The sequence below is a fragment of the Silene latifolia genome, chromosome 10 (assembly GCF_048544455.1).
Source record: "Silene latifolia isolate original U9 population chromosome 10, ASM4854445v1, whole genome shotgun sequence".
Lineage (NCBI taxonomy): Eukaryota > Viridiplantae > Streptophyta > Magnoliopsida > Caryophyllales > Caryophyllaceae > Silene > Silene latifolia.
In genome coordinates this window covers 22,787,304-22,793,130 of record NC_133535.1, presented here as the reverse complement: position 1 = coordinate 22,793,130, position 5,827 = coordinate 22,787,304, and the positions used below count along the sequence as shown (strand labels likewise).

Here is a 5,827-nt window from a genome sequence, read left to right as displayed (position 1 = left end):
AGGCTGGCTAGTTGATCAGTCGTGACATCGCTGTTGTTATCATTGTTGTTATGGTTGACAGACGAAGTTGAAGACGCGAACATGGCTCTGAGGCAGAAAAACGGCTCACATTACAACACAATCTGACACGGTTCAAAGATTGAACGCAGACAACGCAAAGGACGAGACAAAGGTCAGACTCAACAAGACGAGGGTGACCGTGTATGGTTGCTCAGTGCTGGCTCGATTTATGACGTGACAGTGTTGACCGAACTTTCGACATGTGTCCAGCATAACGGCGCGACGCCATTGGACGGGTCTCATTGTGACACCCCGCGATAAAGCGGAAAATATAACTAATAAATTAAAGCGGAAATTTTGAGATTTTAAAAACTTTTAGATTACTAGTTAAAGATTAAAACGCGGGTGCCAAAAACTAAATGAAACAAAACTACAATAGACGATTTTAGGTTATTACAACTCAAGTCTAGAAAGCGGGGAAAAGATATCCCACGAATAAACAAATTAAGGGTTTCTAAATTAGAAACTAAGGTCCAAGGGTTTAGTTCTCGCTAGCCCACACGTCTTCCCCACGTAAGCATCTTCAAAACCTGGCATTCATGTAAACATGAACGCGCATCGATGGGGAGTAACTCAAGGTTCTCCCAGCCACAATATGTCGAAAAGCAGATAACAAACAACACTTAATCCATATTAAGCATGCAACATATACGAACAATAAGGAATAAGGAGATATAATGAACAATCATGGTGAAACAGGCATAATACTTTCTTAGTAGAATAGGCATGGTATAAGAGAATGAATATGCAATCAAGGGAATAGAATCACCAAGTCAACCCACTCATGTGGACACGACTCAACAAGTGTAAAACATATACTTAGTATGAACTCACAAGACAAACCATCTAGACTCCAACCTCTTGGTAGGACGACGATCATAATACGGTCCTAGTCTAAACTGGCGGCGGACTCTCGGGATGGACGACACCCGATTCGACAAACGATACCAAATCGTATCCAAGACTCGAAACATGGTACACCTAACCGTGCCCGAAAGTCGAGTAACCTCAAATCGGAACCTTGTCACCTAACCGTGACCCCCGGTCCGAAGAGGCGGAAGGAAAAATAGCCCAACTCGGAAACAATGGCACCTAACCGTGACCCAATGTCCGAGGGCAAATAAATAAGGAATGTCAAGTAGTCACACAATGTAAAATGTCACACTTGAGTCACAATAGGAGTAAGAATGATCATGCAAACATCATATGATACGGGACCCTTAATGTCACATTCATACTCATGGCTTGCATCTCACCATGAGTACATATGGGAACATTAATCCCAACAATCATATCGCAACTAGAGGGCTTATAGCTCATCCCTAGTATCCGATAGGACCAAGACTCTCACAACAGAACAATACAAGGCATTATCAAGAATATGACTCTTACAAGTACTTATAATAAATATCTCATACTTGTATTATATTAATGAATATTCCATTTTATAATTTAACATGCCGGTTAAATAAAATATAATAAATGATAATGAATAAATTACGTTATATGAAATATACGGGATAAAATGTGACCAAGTCCAAGTGACCCATTTATGAGCCCAATAATTAAATCATGTGAAATCCAATGAATGGACTAGGATAAGCCCAATAAATAAATCATATGTCCAGCCCAACAGAACAATTAAGTAAATGAACGATACTAACTAATTACGTTATTTAACATGTGAGACGGTTAATTAATTATATTTTAATTAAACCAATTTAGTCAAAAAAAACGATTTATAACCATGACTAGCCCAACTTACTAAATTTAGCTAGCCCATTTATGAAATTAAATGAGCCCAACAAACTAAATCAAATGAGTCCCACAAAATAATTATGTGAAGTCCAATTAACTCAAGGTGTAAATGATTGATAATTAACGAGTTACGTTATATAAAGCATGAGACGGAAATTGGATAATTCAATTAACTAACTTACGCCCAAAACAAGTCATGAAACGATTTGAATATATCATTTGGCAGCACAATACACGGCCTTCCTACCCAACCATACCCGACTTTAACCAACCACTATGCCCGACCCCATACAAACCCGGTTACCACCTAAGATGGCCACCAATCAAACCACTAACTACCACCCTCACCAACACTCCTCCACGGCTACACTCAGCCTGTAAATAGTTCACACATCCATCCTCAAGGCAGCCTAAACAACCACCCGAAACCATACTTGACAAGTCCTTAAACAACTAACCAACCCATTTAAACCATGTCCACAACCAACATCCCTCACGACATCCCCAAAACAGAGACCAAGCCGCGCCCAAATGGTCTTGTACCCTCACCCAAACAGCCACCACGCACCTGCCCACAACTCACTCAGTCATCACGCACCAGCCACAACTCATGGCTGCCCATAACCACCCTTCACACCACCCTATACCCTGTCCTAAAATCAGTCCAAAAACAGAACCAGAGGTACATACAACCGAGCCCAAACACAGCTCCCAATGACCACCCATTCGACAGTCCCAAAACAGTCCGTGAGTTGCACTGACCCGTTCCCAAAACAGACTACACCCTACCGTGTTCACGACTATTCGAACGGCAGCCAACAGTCGAACAAGATGGAGCATATCCGACATACAAACAAAGGTCGAATTCTCTTAAACGAACCGAGCCATGAAAACAGTCGTTCAGAACATGTAAAATATTTGCCAAACTCACTCAATTAACCATACACATGAAAGTAAACATAAAGAACACAACTTTCACATATAAGGGGGGGTTAAAAACGAATTTATGGGGCAAATTATCGACTAATTATCGAGTAACCTATCACCGTTACCTTATCCTCGCGAATTCCAGAGTAAGAACGTCCAAAACACGAGCCTATCCTCAGTCTTCAACTAAAGGGAAGAAAAACGAGTAGCAAGGGTCACAAAACCGAGTTTGTAAAAAGATGCCCATTTCGAAACTAAGCCAAAACATGAGCTTTCTTACCTAGAAATGAGGAGGAAGAAGAGAGGAAGCTAAAGGTGCAAGAATTATGGAATTTGGTTAAGAAATAAGGGAGGGATCTGCAAATGGAGCTCGCGAAAATGGTGGGTACGGGTTTGTGTTCTCTGTTGCTGCTGCTCTTGTTTTACGCAGGAAGAGAGGAAAAAGAAAAGTGAGGGGGGGTGGGGACGCAGCATCACAACAACAACATTATATAATAATAATAATATTAATATTAATAATGATAATAACAAATATCTACAATGATATAAAAGTAGAGTGTGGGGTGGGTAAGGGTATGTGTTGTCGACATACGGTTGGTCCAAGTTTAGATAAAATTCTCAAATAAAATGTGACGGTATAATGTTAGACGGAATTTAAGACGGGGATTATTATTATTACAGTCATTATTATTATCCGACCAAAAATACGTATACATATATTATTATATAAATCATGCCTTTAAGATATAGTTTAATCGTACGTATTTTTATAAAAAATGAGCTTTTATATAATACGTTTATAAAAATCCTGCTTGACATTAAATTTATTAAATTGAATAATTCAAAAATATGAAATAAATAAATCAAACGGTTTAATAAATTTTAAATGTCCAAATAGGAAATTCGCGGGTGTTACAATCACCCCATCTTTTAAAAAGTTTCGTCCTCGAAACTTGAAAGTAGAAATGAAAGGTTATATAAAACAAAACTGGAACTTTGGAATCGGCAACCAAAACATTTAAAAGGTTACTTATCGTAAGAATTAAAATTCTTTCAAAAGGTTCAAATAAAATTTTCCGACAGAACCAGATTCTCATCAAAGGAACGGAAGTGTTCTCGTTACGTATTCAAGAACATCACATTCCAAATCAAAGATAAGGTCAAAAGGCAAATCATTTGTATAAATCAAAGATCAAAATGCTTTCAAAAACATTAACGAAGGGTTTTCAAAAGTATAAGTCTCATTCATGGAACGAAATTGCCCTTGTCGTGCACACAAGAACGCTAACTTTCCAAGTCAAAGACAGATTTAAACCAAAAATCAATCGCCAACAAGCGTAGAACTAGTTATCAAACGTCTCCAATAACGAGTTCTAACATCCGATCAACGTTAAAATCAAAAGAAAAGGTAATCTACTCAAATTTTCTTTTGCAAAAGCCATAATAGAAATGAAGATTTCACTTTTAAAACTCAAAAGGGAATCAAATTCCTGAAATATAACATTATACTTTGACAAAGAAATCATAAATAGGTCAAGGTTAACAGAAATTGGATAAAATTTAAAGAAATCTCGGGTTCAGCAATTAAAATCATGTTGAAGAAGTCTACGCTCAAGGGACAAATATGGAATTAAATCAAATTTTCATTTTCAAATCCTTAAAATAGGTAAGGTTTTTCAAAAGTAATATAAACTTTTAACAACGAATCGAAACTGGTAGCTTGAAAGTTTAGAAATTGGACAAAAGAAAAGTAACTTAGATATCATAGATACAAGTATGCTAAAAGGATTCAAACTTAACTAACAAAAGAGCTATGATGAATTTCATAGGGGTAAGAATTGAAGTAAGGTCAACAAGGATGTCAAACATAGAGCTCCACAGGTTACGAGTACCAAACTTAAAGAAGGAGCATGATGAAGCGAGAAGGAGAGGTATGAACGGCAACACTTATGATTAAGGAGAAAGAGAAATTAGGCAACAAGGAAACGCCGGGTACTCGAGTCTCAAACAACAACACCATCCTAAACGGTTCCGAAAACTACCTAACAACAAAACTCATAACCACATCACTCCCAAGGATTTCCTCAAAACTCTTATGTTACTTCATCCTAAGCTATTCCCTGAAACAAGGTACTCCACTATAAGTGTGATCTCATCACTCCAAACCCTCAAACATCTACAAACGACTTCCTTAAGATCCAGATCAAAACTACTAAAAGAGTTACACTCATAATCAACTATCGACCACTATGAGTTCTCACTATGGTAGAATCCTTAATCAAAGATCATAATCCCAAGCTCCTTATACTTCCTAACATTCCAAATAAAATCTTATTCACACTCGAATATACAATCACACTGGTCACATTCCCCAAATTATAAAGACCACCAACCAAAGGGTAAATAGGTTTGTCACACAACTTTTCCTAATCAACTTAACTCAAGTCCCACTAATCCAATTTCGACGAAATCAAGGTTCACCAAGAAACCTCAAAGAGCATCTCACTCACTCTACAACGTAGCCCACAACGCCATCACTCCACTAAGGAAACAAGAGTAATAACCAGGTCAGGAAATGATAGGAAATTTCAAAGGGATACATGAACATGACGAGATGTGAGATTAAAGGAGTCAAATAATAAAGATAACTATAGTTAACACCAGTAGGAGATATTAGAATTAGGGGGTATTCAAGACAAGGAAAAGACAAGGAAATAACGAGTAAACTTTTATACTTAAGAATTAAATCCAACCAAGGTATGAACAAAGGGAAGGAAAACGATTAATGGTACGAAGGAGGATTTTAAGGCTTAAACTATACGCTTCCTAAGACTTAAGGTTCTCTCCAACAAGGTCACACTTATTAAGGTATTGTACCATCATAACAAAATGACCAAATTCCAAAACAAGAGTCAAGGTAAAATAAACGCTCGCTTAAGGGTTGATAAATCGGTTAGATACCTCTTCCACCTATCTTATCACATATTAGGATTTCCCTAAGGCAAATCTACCACTCAAGTATAAAAGCATCTCTTTATCTCAAGCACTCGACACAACCTCAATGTTTTAAAAACCAAAGAAT

The 5,827-nt window shown here is 37.5% G+C and overlaps 1 long non-coding RNA gene across 1 annotated transcript; it reads right to left on the bottom strand.

Annotated features, from left to right (window-relative positions):
• Positions 1-509: 509 nt before the first annotated feature.
• LOC141608878 (uncharacterized) lies at positions 510-3,088 on the bottom strand. Its single transcript, XR_012527035.1, has 3 exons — positions 3,026-3,088; positions 2,871-2,931; positions 510-590 (listed from the first exon to the last, which is right to left on the bottom strand). It is a non-coding gene; the product is annotated as an uncharacterized LOC141608878 (long non-coding RNA).
• Positions 3,089-5,827: the final 2,739 nt, after the last annotated feature.